We start from the raw sequence: 17,373 nt of genomic DNA, 5'->3' as shown, positions 1-17,373 counted from the left end.
CACATTATAACATGATGTTCTACTCACCCCTGCTTGTTGTTGGTCATTTGGAGCTGTTCCGAAGATATTCGAGAGGCGTCTGGCTGCTCTCTTGAGATATTCGGCCATGAAACGGTTTCCTATGGGCAAGCTCATACAGGCACAAACTATGCTGTTTATAATTTATTAATTACTCTACACTAGCACTGATAACGTGGAGGTGCGTCGCTTACTTAAAAAAATCCGGGTTATTGTAATTTTGATTTTTTTGTCGTAAAGTGGGTGTTACTGACGTCATCGTCGTGCTACTGCCACAGGCAGCCCACAGACCTGCTGCCTATTTATTCATTCGGCTAAAATTCAAAATTAGTAACCCGGATTTTTTTAAGTAAGCGACGCACCTCCACGTTATCAGTGCTAGTGTAGAGTAATTAATAAATTATAAACAGCATAGTTTGTACCTGTATAAGCTTGCCCATAGGAAACCGTTTCATGGCCGAATATCTCAAGAGAGCAGCCAGACGCCTCGCGAATATCTTCGGAACAGCTCCAAATGACCAACAACAAGCAGGGGTGAGTAGAACATCATGTTATAATGTGAAATCAAGGGCCCAATGTCAAAAAAACGCTCTTATCCTTTAATAAATCGAGCCTTGTTTTTAAAGTCTGCATTCGTGTCCTAATGCCTCGCAAAACCAACGCATCATAACATATAAAGACTTAAAAACTCACGTTTACGCTGATCTAACAGGCAGAATATCTGCTCTGAGCTGCTTTCTCCTCCAGCACAGCCTGAACCCTCTCAGACAGCTTTCTGTCCTTTCTTTAAGGAGTCTTCAGGAACAGTTCTCCAGGCTTCTTGAAGGACATCCCAAAGCTCTTCTTTGGATGTGGGCTGCCTTTTGTTGCGTTCTCTGCCAACATGATCCCACACTGCTTCAGTAATGTTGAGCTCCGGGCTCTGGGGAGGATTCATCCCTCCATCAGACCTGCTGCCGCTGATTTTCAGCCCACTTCTTCTTCTGTCCTCCACTTGTCCAGTTTCCTTAAATGTTTTAAGGACACACTGCACACCATGCTGAGATATGCCAAGTTTTCAGCTACCAGCTCTTTGGGAATCACCTTGTTGCTGCAAAAATCCTGTTTTCTGTCTGTCACACTGTGTTATCTTTGCTGTTTTTCTAAAGAAATGGGAACAGATGATGTGTCTGTGTGACAGGCTGCTGGGAACAAAGTGCCTAAAGATCCAGTTTAAAATGTGGACACAACACTGGAGTTAAGTGGCTTAACGAAGAAAAACTGGACTGAAAATGAGGAAAAAAGCAGAAAATGTCCAAATAAAAACTCTGAAAAACCTTCAGAAAGTGTTGAAACTATTGCTGAAGATCACTTAAGCTGCTTGGATGCAAAATATAAAGAAATAAAGAGGCGTCTCATGACCAAAATGCTCCAAAAACAACATAAAATACTTAATATGGCTGTCACAATCATACACATGTAGTTGGAAATGAACTAAATTATAATTAAATCTCTGTTTCTGTTCATTTTAGGCCACTATTTGAGCAAATTAATGTAAAAAAAAACGTAATAATTTCTTTGTTGCCCGTCTGACTCCAAATCTGAGGGAATTTTATTCCTGTTTCCTGATATAAAGTCCTGTTTTTCACTTTCACTGGAGGAGAACAAAGTGCCTAAAGATCCAGTTTTAAACCAGTCGTGTGACCATTAGACTAAACATTACCTGTGATGCTTCTATTGTATATTATATTTTCTTTCTTGTGTATTTGCTGCCTAGGGACTACGGATGAAAACTAGCTTTGTAGCTATAATCCGGCATATTTACATTTGTTTTTATACTGATGTGCATTAATGTGCATTGTCCCTATTCAAATAAATAAATAAATAAATAAATAAACGGCTTCTTTGCTAAGTTGGACCCAACACTGGTCCATCCCTTGAGTTAGGAGCCTTTTTCCTGCCTGAATGGTTCACAGCTCAGAGGTTAGGACCACATCTCATTTCTGTAAATATATTATCATTATTTATTTATTTATTGCAGGTGGTTATGTACACAGAACACCCCTCAGTTCCCAGCATGCATTGTGGATAGAGAGAGAGAGAGAGAGAGAGAGAGTGTTGTGTTGAGGGGGGCTGAGCTGGGAGGCTGGGGAGCGCAGAAGAAGAAGAAGCAGCAGCAGCACCCGAGGAAGAAGAAGAAGAAGAAGAAGGCTCAGCATCCGACACTTGTTCATCCTTCCAGCTGCCCAGGTAAGCTGTGCCTGTTGGAACCTTTCCTTTCTGCTCAGGTAAGCTGAGCCTGTTGGAACCTTTCCTTTCTGCCTCGGTCGTTATTGGTCGGATAAGCAGCGGTGTGAGCGCCGTGTTTGTGTCCGCCTGTCGGCAGGGATTCCCCCGGCCGTGTCCCCGCAGCCTCCGGTCCAGTCACTCCTTCTTCCTCAGCTCCCACCGCCGGTGGAGAGGCGGGGGTGATGGGGGTGGTGGGTTCCATCTCATGACTTCCACACAGGCGGTTCTGAGGCACGCCGATGTCTCCGTCATCCCACCAACAACGATCACTGACAGTTTGGATGTGAATGAGCCAGCAGAACCCGACACAGGAAGTCTTCTGCCTCAATCCAAAGATTTTTCCCTGAACGGTGGTTGAAGGACTGCGGCTCGTTTTTTCACTCACGTTTCGTTAATGGATGCGCGCGCATCCGATGACAGAACCGCGGTAAATGGTTATTAACGGTTATTAACGGTTATTAACGGTTATTAAGGCGAGACACCACCAGGTGAATAGGGTAATATTTTAAAATAGATATCACCATGAAACTTCCTCAGTTGATTACTTATACAAGTATGAAAAAAAAATGTATTACAAGTTTTAGAAATGTGTATGTTTAATTATGCAAATTAGGCATCATCTCATTAAATATGCGCACATTTGCATATATTTCAGGAAGCTAGATCTGAACATGTGATAAAGCAAGGTGCAAAATTATTTCTTCATTTTGTTTACACACAAAATGAAAAGAAAATTACAGAGGGATTTCAGGATATCTGCTTTCATTTCCTAGGAAATCAAAATATACTGCCCAGAGCCTAAAAAACATCGATTTTCGCCATATCTTTTATTATAATGTCACATAAATCAGGCCAGGAATGATTTATCAACAAATCCTTCGGTAAATATCTTCAGAATACTGCTAAGTGTATAACTGGGAAGTTTGGTGTTAGTAGGTGCTCCATAGGCTGAGATATTGATACTGGAAAAATACAAAAAAATGATTTTGAGAAAACAGCATTTAAGGCGAGACACGGCCGGCAAAAACAGGGATTTTTCATGCAGTGGTCAATTTTTAGATTTTGGGCCAGTCTACTCCTTCAACATGTGTTATTTCAACCTGCTATAAAGAAAACGTTGAAAACATAAATTAAAATTTCTTTATATTTTTCTTAAAATTTATTTATTTCATCACATTTTGTTTAATCGCGGCAGTACGTTTCGCCCAAATTTACCAAAATGAATTCCCCTATTTAAATCTTTAAATGCCGTTTTCTCAAAATCAGTTTTTTGTATTTTTCCAGTATCAATATCTCAGCCTATGGAGCAGCTACTAACACCAAACTTTCCAGTTATACACTTAGTAGTATTCTGAAGATATTTATAGAAGGATTTGTTGATAAATCATTGCTGGCCTGATTTAATCTTCTGGAAATATATGCAAATGTGCGCATATTTAATGAGATAATGCATAATTTGCATAATTAAACATACAAATTTCTAAAACTTGTAATACATTTTTTTTTCATACTTGTATAAGTAATCAACTGAGGAGGTTTCATGGTGTTATCTGTTATTTTAAAACATTACCCTATTCACCTGTAGCGTCTGGCCTTCAGATTGTTTATAGCTCATAAGAGCGACTGCTGCCGGCTGTGGTGTGTTCGCCGCGTTGCTTTGTGCTCTGTAACTAGTGTCTACATCTAGAAACTAAACTGCGCGGTGCAGGGAGCAGCTCTGATTGGCTCATGGAGGCATGTGATCAGACAGTGGCTTTAAAAAAACACCAGAGAGGGTTAAAGCAGAGGATCTTTAATACGGAGCGTTCTATGGACGGAATGACGCATTTTAAATATCGCTCGATCGCAGGAAGCCAATATCGTTATCGTGATTAAAATTCGATATATTGTGCAGCCCTGCCTCAGAGCCTCATGAAGTACGACTACTGAGGGAACAGAGAAGGAACAAAGTCCCTCCGTCCCTCTGTGGAATGATGGTGAACTCTGTGGAATGATGGTGAACTCTGTGGAATGATGGTGAACTCTGTGGAATGAACTCTGTGGAATGATGGTGAACTCTGTGGAATGAACTCTGTGGAATGATGGTGAACTCTGTGGAATGATGGTTGAACTCTGTGGAATGATGTTGAACTCTGTGGAATGATGGTGAACTCTGTGGAATGATGGTGAACTCTGTGGAATGATGGTGAACTCTGTGGAATGATGGTTGAACTCTGTGGAATGATGGTTGAACTCTGTGGAATGATGGTTGAACTCTGTGGAATGATGTTGAACTCTGTGGAATGATGGTGAACTCTGTGGAATGATGGTGAACTCTGTGGAATGATGGTTGAACTCTGTGGAATGATGGTGAACTCTGTGGAATGATGGTGAACTCTGTGGAATGATGGTGAACTCTGTGGAATGATGGTTGAACTCTGTGGAATGATGGTTGAACTCTGTGGAATGATGTTGAACTCTGTGGAATGATGGGTGAACTCTGTGGAATGATGGTGAACTCTGTGGAATGATGGTGAACTCTGTGGAATGATGGTTGAACTCTGTGGAATGATGGTTGAACTCTGTGGAATGATGGTTGAACTCTGTGGAATGATGTTGAACTCTGTGGAATGATGGTTGAACTCTGTGGAATGATGTTGAACTCTGTGGAATGATGGTGAACTCTGTGGAATGATGGTGAACTCTGTGGAATGAACTCTGTGGAATGATGGTTGAACTCTGTGGAATGATGTTGAACTCTGTGGAATGATGGTTGAACTCTGTGGAATGATGGTTGAACTCTGTGGAATGAACTCTGTGGAATGATGGTGAACTCTGTGGAATGATGGTTGAACTCTGTGGAATGATGGTTGAACTCTGTGGAATGATGTTGAACTCTGTGGAATGATGGTGAACTCTGTGGAATGAACTCTGTGGAATGATGGTTGAACTCTGTGGAATGATGTTGAACTCTGTGGAATGATGGTTGAACTCTGTGGAATGATGGTTGAACTCTGTGGAATGAACTCTGTGGAATGATGGTGAACTCTGTGGAATGATGGTGAACTCTGTGGAATGATGGTTGAACTCTGTGGAATGATGGTGAACTCTGTGGAATGATGGTGAACTCTGTGGAATGATGGTGAACTCTGTGGAATGATGGTGAACTCTGTGGAATGATGGTTGAACTCTGTGGAATGATGGTTGAACTCTGTGGAATGATGTTGAACTCTGTGGAATGATGTTGAACTCTGTGGAATGATGGTGAACTCTGTGGAATGATGGTTGAACTCTGTGGAATGATGTTGAACTCTGTGGAATGATGGTGAACTCTGTGGAATGATGGTTGAACTCTGTGGAATGATGTTGAACTCTGTGGAATGATGGTTGAACTCTGTGGAATGATGTTGAACTCTGTGGAATGATGGTTGAACTCTGTGGAATGATGTTGAACTCTGTAGAATGATGGTGAACTCTGTGGAATGATGTTGAACTCTGTGGAATGATGGTGAACTCTGTGGAATGAACTCTGTGGAATGATGGTTGAACTCTGTGGAATGATGTTGAACTCTGTGGAATGATGGTTGAACTCTGTGGAATGATGGTTGAACTCTGTGGAATGATGGTGAACTCTGTAGAATGATGGTGAACTCTGTGGAATGATGGTTGAACTCTGTGGAATGATGGTTGAACTCTGTGGAATGATTGGTGAACTCTGTGGAATGATGGTGAACTCTGTGGAATGATGGTGAACTCTGTAGAATGATGGTGAACTCTGTGGAATGATGGTGAACTCTGTGGAATGATGGTTGAACTCTGTGGAATGATGGTGAACTCTGTGGAATGATGGTGAACTCTGTGGAATGATGTTGAACTCTGTGGAATGATGGTGAACTCTGTGGAATGATGGTTGAACAGTGTGGAATGATGGTGAACTCTGTGGAATGATGGTGAACTCTGTGGAATGATGGTGAACTCTGTAGAATGATGGTTGAACTCTGTGGAATGATGGTGAACTCTGTGGAATGATGGTTGAACTCTGTGGAATGATGGGGAACTCTGTGGAATGATGGTGAACTCTGTGGAATGAACTCTGTGGAATGATGGTTGAACTCTGTGGAATGATGTGAACTCTGTGGAATGATGGTGAACTCTGTAGAATGATGGTGAACTCTGTGGAATGATGGTTGAACTCTGTGGAATGATGGTGAACTCTGTGGAATGATGGTGAACTCTGTGGAATGATGGTGAACTCTGTGGAATGATGGTGAACTCTGTAGAATGATGGTTGAACTCTGTGGAATGATGGTTGAACTCTGTGGAATGATGGTGAACTCTGTGGAATGATGGTGAACTCTGTGGAATGATGGTTGAACAGTGTGGAATGATGGTGAACTCTGTGGAATGATGGTTGAACAGTGTGGAATGATGGTGAACTCTGTGGAATGAACTCTGTGGAATGATGGTGAACTCTGTGGAATGATGGTTGAACAGTGTGGAATGATGGTTGAACTCTGTGGAATGATGGTTGAACTCTGTGGAATGATGGTTGAACTCTGTGGAATGATGGTGAACTCTGTGGAATGATGGTTGAACTCTGTGGAATGATGGTTGAACTCTGTGGAATGATGGTGAACTCTGTGGAATGATGGTGAACTCTGTGGAATGATGTTGAACTCTGTGGAATGATGGTGAACTCTGTGGAATGATGGTGAACTCTGTGGAATGAACTCTGTGGAATGATGGTGAACTCTGTGGAATGATGGGGAACTCTGTGGAATGATGTTGAACTCTGTGGAATGATGGTTGAACTCTGTGGAATGATGGTTGAACTCTGTGGAATGATGGTGAACTCTGTGGAATGATGGTTGAACTCTGTGGAATGATGGTGAACTCTGTGGAATGATGGGTGAACTCTGTGGAATGATGGTGAACTCTGTGGAATGATGGTTGAACTCTGTGGAATGATGGTGAACTCTGTGGAATGATGGTGAACTCTGTAGAATGATGGTGAACTCTGTGGAATGATGGTGAACTCTGTGGAATGATGGTTGAACTCTGTGGAATGATGGTGAACTCTGTGGAATGAACTCTGTGGAATGATGGTTGAACTCTGTGGAATGATGGTGAACTCTGTGGAATGAACTCTGTGGAATGATGGTTGAACTCTGTGGAATGATGGTGAACTCTGTGGAATGATGGTTGAACTCTGTGGAATGATGGTTGAACTCTGTGGAATGATGGTGAACTCTGTGGAATGATGGTGAACTCTGTGGAATGATGGTGAACTCTGTAGAATGATGGTTGAACTCTGTGGAATGATGGTTGAACTCTGTGGAATGATGGTGAACTCTGTGGAATGATGGTTGAACAGTGTGGAATGATGGTGAACTCTGTGGAATGATGGTTGAACAGTGTGGAATGATGGTGAACTCTGTGGAATGATGGTTGAACAGTGTGGAATGATGGTTGAACTCTGTGGAATGATGGTTGAACTCTGTGGAATGATGGTGAACTCTGTGGAATGATGGTGAACTCTGTGGAATGATGGTGAACTCTGTGGAATGATGGTGAACTCTGTGGAATGAACTCTGTGGAATGATGGTTGAACTCTGTGGAATGATGGGGAACTCTGTGGAATGATGTTGAACTCTGTGGAATGATGGTTGAACTCTGTGGAATGATGGGTGAACTCTGTGGAATGATGGTGAACTCTGTGGAATGATGGTTGAACTCTGTGGAATGATGGTGAACTCTGTGGAATGATGGTGAACTCTGTAGAATGATGGTGAACTCTGTGGAATGATGGTGAACTCTGTGGAATGATGGTGAACTCTGTGGAATGATGGTGAACTCTGTGGAATGATGGTGAACTCTGTGGAATGATGGTTGAACTCTGTGGAATGATGGTGAACTCTGTGGAATGAACTCTGTGGAATGATGGTTGAACTCTGTGGAATGATGGTGAACTCTGTGGAATGAACTCTGTGGAATGATGGTTGAACTCTGTGGAATGATGGTGAACTCTGTGGAATGATGGTTGAACTCTGTGGAATGATGGTTGAACTCTGTGGAATGATGGTGAACTCTGTGGAATGATGGTGAACTCTGTGGAATGATGGTGAACTCTGTAGAATGATGGTTGAACTCTGTGGAATGATGGTGAACTCTGTGGAATGATGGTGAACTCTGTAGAATGATGGTGAACTCTGTGGAATGATGGTGAACTCTGTGGAATGATGGTTGAACTCTGTGGAATGATGGTGAACTCTGTGGAATGAACTCTGTGGAATGATGGTTGAACTCTGTGGAATGATGGTGAACTCTGTGGAATGAACTCTGTGGAATGATGGTTGAACTCTGTGGAATGATGGTGAACTCTGTGGAATGATGGTTGAACTCTGTGGAATGATGGTTGAACTCTGTGGAATGATGGTGAACTCTGTGGAATGATGGTGAACTCTGTGGAATGATGGTGAACTCTGTAGAATGATGGTTGAACTCTGTGGAATGATGGTTGAACTCTGTGGAATGATGGTGAACTCTGTGGAATGATGGTTGAACAGTGTGGAATGATGGTGAACTCTGTGGAATGATGGTTGAACAGTGTGGAATGATGGTGAACTCTGTGGAATGATGGTTGAACAGTGTGGAATGATGGTTGAACTCTGTGGAATGATGGTTGAACTCTGTGGAATGATGGTGAACTCTGTGGAATGATGGTGAACTCTGTGGAATGATGGTGAACTCTGTGGAATGATGGTGAACTCTGTGGAATGAACTCTGTGGAATGATGGTTGAACTCTGTGGAATGATGGGGAACTCTGTGGAATGATGGTTGAACTCTGTGGAATGATGGGTGAACTCTGTGGAATGATGGGTGAACTCTGTGGAATGATGGTTGAACTCTGTGGAATGATGGTGAACTCTGTGGAATGATGGTGAACTCTGTAGAATGATGGTGAACTCTGTGGAATGATGGTGAACTCTGTGGAATGATGGTGAACTCTGTGGAATGATGGTGAACTCTGTGGAATGAACTCTGTGGAATGAACTCTGTGGAATGAACTCTGTGGAATGATGGTTGAACTCTGTGGAATGATGGTGAACTCTGTGGAATGAACTCTGTGGAATGATGGTTGAACTCTGTGGAATGATGGTGAACTCTGTGGAATGAACTCTGTGGAATGATGGTTGAACTCTGTGGAATGATGGTTGAACTCTGTGGAATGATGGTGAACTCTGTGGAATGATGGTGAACTCTGTGGAATGATGGTTGAACTCTGTGGAATGATGGTGAACTCTGTGGAATGATGGTGAACTCTGTGGAATGATGGTGAACTCTGTGGAATGATGGTGAACTCTGTGGAATGATGGTGAACTCTGTGGAATGATGGTTGAACTCTGTGGAATGATGGTTGAACTCTGTGGAATGATGGTGAACTCTGTGGAATGAGGGGTGAACTCTGTGGAATGATGGTGAACTCTGTAATTCCATCAGAAGCGGCACATTGTCATGGATACGTTTGTCATTGTTTGGTTGCATCTCTGAAATGTGTAAGTTTAGCCTTTGATTGACATGTAGGAAACACACAGGAGGTAGAAAGTTGTTTAATGTTAAAGTAATCCAAATGTTTTCAGATGAAGTTAAATGAGAATCAATGGATCCTTAATTGAAATTACTGAATAATTTGTATTCAGTAATTCTGAGAAACTCTGAGAAAGTTTTGTTTCCGACCATGTGGCTAAAATATCTCCAACATCCCTTTGTTTTTATTTAACTACACCTATAGAGCCGAACGTACCCTCCTGCTACACCTATAGAGCCGAACGTACCCTCCTGCTACACCTATAGAGCTGAATGTACCCTCCTGCTACACCTATAGAGCTGAACGTACCCTCCTGCTACACCTATAGAGCTGAACGTACCCTCCCGCTACACCTATAGAGCCGAACGTACCCTCCCGCTACACCTATAGAGCCGAACGTACCCTCCCGCTACACCTATAGAGCTGAATGTATCCTCCTGCTACACCTATAGAGCTGAATGTACCCTCCTGCTACACCTATAGAGCTGAACATACCCTCCTGCTACACCTATAGAGCCGAACGTACCCTCCTGCTACACCTATAGAGCTGAATGTACCCTCCTGCTACACCTATAGAGCCGAACGTACCCTCCTGCTACACCTATAGAGCTGAACATACCCTCCTGCTACACCTATAGAGCCGAACGTACCCTCCTGCTACACCTATAGAGCTGAACATACCCTCCTGCTACACCTATAGAGCCGAACGTACCCTCCTGCTACACCTATAGAGCCGAACGTACCCTCCTGCTACACCTATAGAGCCGAACGTACCCTCCCGCTACACCTATAGAGCTGAACATACCCTCCCGCTACACCTATAGAGCTGAATATACCCTCCTGCTACACCTATAGAGCCGAACGTACCCTCCTGCTACACCTATAGAGCTGAATATACCCTCCTGCTACACCTATAGAGCCGAACGTACCCTCCTGCTACACCTATAGAGCTGAATGTACCCTCCTGCTACACCTATAGAGCTGAACATACCCTCCTGCTACACCTATAGAGCCGAACGTACCCTCCTGCTACACCTATAGAGCTGAATGTACCCTCCTGCTACACCTATAGAGCTGAATGTACCCTCCTGCTACACCTATAGAGCTGAACATACCCTCCTGCTACACCTATAGAGCCGAACGTACCCTCCTGCTACACCTATAGAGCTGAACATACCCTCCTGCTACACCTATAGAGCCGAACGTACCCTCCTGCTACACCTATAGAGCCGAACGTACCCTCCTGCTACACCTATAGAGCCGAACGTACCCTCCCGCTACACCTATAGAGCTGAACATACCCTCCCGCTACACCTATAGAGCTGAATATACCCTCCTGCTACACCTATAGAGCCGAACGTACCCTCCTGCTACACCTATAGAGCTGAATATACCCTCCTGCTACACCTATAGAGCCGAACGTACCCTCCTGCTACACCTATAGAGCTGAACATACCCTCCTGCTACACCTATAGAGCTGAACGTATCCTCCTGCTACACCTATAGAGCTGAACGTATCCTCCTGCTACACCTATAGAGCTGAACGTACCCTCCTGCTACACCTATAGAGCTGAACGTACCCTCCTGCTACACCTATAGAGCTGAACGTACCCTCCTGCTACACCTATAGAGCTGAATATACCCTCCTGCTACACCTATAGAGCCGAACGTACCCTCCTGCTACACCTATAGAGCTGAATGTACCCTCCCGCTACACCTATAGAGCCGAACGTACCCTCCTGCTACACCTATAGAGCTGAATGTACCCTCCTGCTACACCTATAGAGCTGATCGTACCCTCCTGCTACACCTATAGAGCTGAACATACCCTCCTGCTACACCTATAGAGCCGAACGTATCCTCCTGCTACACCTATAGAGCTGAACATACCCTCCTGCTACACCTATAGAGCTGAACGTACCCTCCTGCTACACCTATAGAGCTGAATGTATCCTCCTGCTACACCTATAGAGCCGAACGTACCCTCCTGCTACACCTATAGAGCTGAATATACCCTCCTGCTACACCTATAGAGCCGAACGTACCCTCCTGCTACACCTATAGAGCTGAATGTACCCTCCCGCTACACCTATAGAGCTGAACATACCCTCCTGCTACACCTATAGAGCTGAACGTATCCTCCTGCTACACCTATAGAGCTGATCATACCCTCCTGCTACACCTATAGAGCTGAACGTATCCTCCTGCTACACCTATAGAGCTGAACATACCCTCCTGCTACACCTATAGAGCTGAACGTACCCTCCTGCTACACCTATAGAGCTGACTATACCCTCCTGCTACACCTATAGAGCCGAACGTATCCTCCTGCTACACCTATAGAGCTGAACGTATCCTCCTGCTACACCTATAGAGCTGAACATACCCTCCTGCTACACCTATAGAGCCGAACGTATCCTCCTGCTACACCTATAGAGCTGAATGTATCCTCCTGCTACACCTATAGAGCCGAACATACCCTCCTGCTACACCTATAGAGCTGAACATACCCTCCTGCTACACCTATAGAGCTGAATGTATCCTCCTGCTACACCTATAGAGCCGAACATACCCTCCTGCTACACCTATAGAGCTGAACATACCCTCCTGCTACACCTATAGAGCTGAACGTACCCTCCTGCTACACCTATAGAGCTGAATGTATCCTCCTGCTACACCTATAGAGCCGAACGTACCCTCCTGCTACACCTATAGAGCTGAATATACCCTCCCGCTACACCATTTTATTCAGTTTTTCTGTGTTCTTGCAGGCCTTGATGCCTTTAAATCTTTAAATCTGTGTTTAATGTGTTTATGAGCTGAATAATGGCCCCTCATGTCAGCCATGAACTCAGTCGCTTAAGTTACACAATCCTCTGAATATCGATTGGTGATGACGCCAAAGGACTAAACCAACCCATGAAATATTAATGGCCCCATCAGGAGGCAGACACGAGTTCATCTCCCAACAGATGCTCCCCAGCAGGAGGCCGGCGCAGCCACTAATGATGCCGCTTTTCAAGGGAAACGATGAATTGCAAAATAACGGCGACCTTTTTGTCCTTGCTTTTGTTCAACGCCCACCAGGCTTCATGCAGACATGGACCACTTTGTGCAGGGATACGGCTACAGCACAGAAACAGGCTGTGGTAATGGGGGGGCAGCATGGGCGTCAATTGGGTACGGCAGCTGCCACCCCTGGGCTCCAGGGGAAAATGGAAATTCGTTTTTTTTTTTTTTTTTTTTTTTTTTTCTGTGTCAATTTGTATTGATTATTCTATTATTTAATACATATAACTTAACTACAAATGAAATTCTGAACAACACAATCAGTTGATCTAAGTATCATCTCCCCTTTTGAAATGTGGTATCTCCCAGCCCCCCCCCCTCCTCCCACGAGATGACGGAGCCTGGAGGTCAAAGCTGATGTTAGTAGCGGGATTTTTGTTTGTGTAAAATATGAAAAGGAAGCAGAAAACTTTAGATTTATTCATCACCAAAATGGGTCCAATGTTGCCCCAGCGGCGGAGGACCAGGTAGTGAAGGCGGGATTCAGGCCGCTAATGCTAATGCTAATGCTAACAGGGAGACGGAGACAAGTCCATTGTTATGTTAGTTGCTATGTTAGTGAGACTGCATTTGCACACAGATAAGCTACATAGCAGACTTTTGTGGTGATTATTGTATATTTTTTGATTTATACTGAAGTCATGTGACTATAGTGAGCTTGCCGTACCTTAGCTTTGGCTGAGTTGACGCAGCTGGGGGGCAGGATGATTTCACTGAGCTTCAGTCCAATGGAAACATTTACTGTTTGCCTCCTTCAACAGATGTTTGTTCTGTCATATATTCATCTGTTGTCTTTCTGGAGCTTGGAGAAGTTTTCAGCTTTAGTCAGAGGGTCTGTTGAGGTTGTCTCTAGTGAAGCTGTCTAATTGCTGCAGTGCCTGTTGGCAGAGAGGAGTGTTTGCCTCTGGCTTTATGGTCTGGATGGGAACGAATGTGGCGCCTGCAGTGAGGTGACTGAGCGGTGACACCAGCAGAAACTCTCTCAGCTCACACTGAGCCCATTCTGCCTCTGCAGTCCAACCATGACTTTCTTTTTTTGTTCAATTTTTTTTATTTATTTTTTTATTCTATTTTATTTTTTAATTTTTAAATATTTTTTTTAATTTATTAATTTAGTTATTTTTATTTATTCCTTTATTTTTTTATATATTGTTTTAAACCATGACATCCTTTTAAAAAAATGTTTTGTTTTTTTTAAATTGTTTAATTGTTTAATTTTTAATTTTTAAAATTTTATTTATTTGCTCATTTATTTATTTTTTAAAATTTTATTTTTTTAATTTATTAATTTATTTTTATTTATTTATTTAATTTTTTTTTTAAACCATGACTTTCTCTGCTGTTGGCTGCTCTCAGATAACGTCTTAACCTCCTGGTTTATGGATTTCAAACCGACCAGCAGCCCTAAACGTTACGTCTTAGTATGTCTCGTTCAGTTTGAACATGCGTGTCGAGTCAGTTCAGAGTGGAAGCAGCACATCATGTTCGCATTTTGGTGCAATGAAATTAACAGCCCGAGCCTAATAGTGTCTTTCTCACCGGCTCATTAAGATAAGCAGACGGCTTCAACACAACACAGCAACTCAGTTACAGCCACCAGACTCAGAGGGTTTGTTCACCAACAGCAGGGGGCATAATGTAGTACAACTCTTTACAATTATTCCTTTCTAAGAAGTTTGTTAGAATTTATTTGAACACTTTAACAGCAGGAGAAGCAGAAATTCCTTTCTTTCAAAAATATTTTTATTGAATTTTCCATATCAACAGCAATGTGAGGGCACATCCAGCATAAAGAGTAGAAGTAAGAATAAATTAAAAAAATAAAGTAAAAACAAAACAAACACCTTGGGTATTTAGAAAATAAAATAAAATTATACAAAACAAACACTGTGGGTATGTAGAAAGTAAAATAAAATAAAACAAATCAAAGAGAAGAAGAAATTCCAGTTGTGAAATCAAAACTGGAGGTAAGTGTTGGTTCACACAATCATCTGCAGCTGTAACGTTGGTCATGATGAAGTTCATTTATTACTGATCCTTAGACATATAAGATTGGACGGTTTTTAGGGAGAATTGATGCAGTGATTCCCAACAGGAGCCTAACTATTGAGAGCCGTCACATTCTTTAGGTTTCAGTCCCGTAAAGATTAGCTGCAGGACTTAAAGAATCTGAGTCCCAGATACCGTCAAGTGGGAAGTGGAGTTCCTGCCTCGATGGGTGTTTTTATTGGAAAAATGGGGACCTGCTTAGTAACGGTGGGGGGTCACAAACTTATGGCTGATTGGTGCATGGTGACAATAAATAGACCATTAGTAGCAACATTTTGGCATATGACAGGCCGTAACCTTGACATCAGTGTTCCCTGAAAGGTTGTTCTTGTGTTCCTCTGGTGGGCGACTGCTCTGCATGTCGGGTTAAAGGAAAGGCAAAGAGATGACGCTGAAGCTCAGCCGTTGCTGCTTCTGCAGAGGACGTTGTATCAGGTGGCAATAAAACCTGGGATGAACGAGAAGTGAAAACAGCAGCCGGTAAACCATTTTATTCATGCTACTATTCAGAGATGGAGCTTCACAAACCGCCTCAGAAGTAGTTAAACCTTCAAAATTCAACACTTTACTGCAGAATGAGTCAAATGGTGTGAAATGCTACGAGTCAAATTGATGCTAAGTCATAGCGTCTATCTTGCTAACTTAGCATGTTAGCATGATGTTAGCCGATTCCTGAGTCTAAACTATAAAAATACTGTATGAATGTAAAAAAAGCACATAAAGGAAAGTTAATAGGCCAGAGCAGTGTGTTTATAACTGAAACAGCCAATCATTTTAAAGCCAGCAGAAGGAGGCGGAGCCATTGGACCGAACCCAAACGGTGATGTCGTTACTCTTTGGAGGCAGATTTGAACAACAGGAGAGGGCGAGGACATTTAGAAGGATGTGAGAAAGTGTGTTTGACAGATTTGAGGTGTTTCTAACTTGTTTTTCAGTTTCCACAAACAGCAGAAATAAGGCACATGTGGAGGCGTCTTTATGGGACCACGGGTGTTAAAGTCAGACATCTTTCCAGTTTGACACAGTGACTGGCTGACTGAGACCAATGAGCATTGAAATAATTACGGTAACCATGACAACAGCACTGAATTCAAGGAGTTCTGACAGTAAAACTCAAAGATAGTAACTGTCGTGATAATCCAACAGCGAGTCCCACACGGTTATTAATAATCCCCCAGAATGCCTCAGGGCTGGCTTCTCTGCCCCCCCACCTCTTTTCCATTTAATCTCAGTTTCACTTCACTCTCTGACCTGAGTCCAGCCAGCGAACCCCCGACTCTGACTGCTTACCCCCCCAACCCCTCAGAGACAACCCCTGAGACTAGGGCTGAACGATATTTCGTTATCGTATCAATATCTAGATATGAACATTCAAGATATTAATGTCGCAACTTCAACGATATCCACGATATAGATTTCCCCCGCATGTGCAGCTCAGGCTAGCCTGGCGACGCCATCCTACGTACTTCCGCCCAAAGATTTTGGCTCCGCACATAGTCTGGCCCAACCCCCCTACCTCGGTTCGCTCAGTGTTTTGCCAATCAGCAAACAGTTGCGAGTGGTGACGCAGAACTCACACGCGGAGTCCATTGTAGTCCATATAATTGTAGTTCAACCGCAGCGGAAATAAACATGGCGACGGAAGAACGCTAGAAGCTATCCATGAAGTTGTCTCAACTCTGGAGAGCATTACACAATTAAAACGAGAGCAAGAGGAATGCCTCGTCAATTTTGTTAGTGGCAAGGATGTCGTAGCTCTCCTTCCAACTGGCTTTGGGAAAAGTTTGATTTATCAAATGGTACCGGTATAATGAAAGCGGATGTGGGAAGCGTGATTCGCGAGAGTAAGCATGAACCTCGGCGCATAACCTACGTCATTTCTAAACATTATGATTGGTTAAGGGAACTCCAATGAATTTAAGTTGCTGAGTAAGGTCCCGCCCTCCATGGGAACGGATTCCTCTTGGGTTTTTGCAGACTGTTTGACGGAGTCAACAGTCGGCTTTCGCCCAGGCTAAGCTCAGGCAGTCGCAAACATCATTTTTACGCCCTTATGTACAGCTGAAGCCAGCCAATGACAAACATCCGAGGCAGACGGAGACACACAAACTACATTCACAGCGGGGAAATTAAAAAGAGAAACATGAGGCCGGTGCAGAATCTGGGCATTCGACGGATTTAGTTAGAAAAAACAAGTCATTCTCCATTATTTGGAGGTATTTTGGATTCAGAAAAGAGGATGTGAGTCAGAGCGAGGTGTTGTGCAGGTCGAGGTAAGGCAGCACAACGAAATGTTCCACCACCTGAAACAACACCACCGCTGCACGAAGAGTGTACAGTGAACCCTCGCTATAACGCGGTTCACCTTTCACGGTCTCGCCGCTTCTTCTCTACCTGTGTG

At 43.3% G+C, this 17,373-nt stretch overlaps 1 protein-coding gene across 2 annotated transcripts in view; it reads left to right on the top strand.

Moving 5' to 3' along the window:
• The first annotated feature begins 2,072 nt into the window (after positions 1 to 2,072).
• The window catches only part of syn3 (synapsin III), a 166,998-nt gene continuing 151,697 nt past the window's right edge, over positions 2,073 to 17,373 (top strand). The window contains exon 1 of one of the 2 annotated variants that reach the window (XM_075471260.1): positions 2,073 to 2,247. The gene's annotated coding sequence lies outside the window, so the exon portion shown is untranslated. Of the gene's footprint in view, positions 2,248 to 2,603; positions 2,714 to 17,373 lie in introns of those variants that run through there. The other variant, XM_075471261.1, reaches the window with a different exon arrangement.

This window comes from Odontesthes bonariensis, chromosome 8 (assembly GCF_027942865.1).
Source record: "Odontesthes bonariensis isolate fOdoBon6 chromosome 8, fOdoBon6.hap1, whole genome shotgun sequence".
NCBI classification, from domain to species: Eukaryota; Metazoa; Chordata; class Actinopteri; order Atheriniformes; family Atherinopsidae; genus Odontesthes; species Odontesthes bonariensis.
The sequence above is the reverse complement of the archived record's forward strand: the minus strand, read 5'-3'. Positions and strand labels throughout refer to the sequence as shown.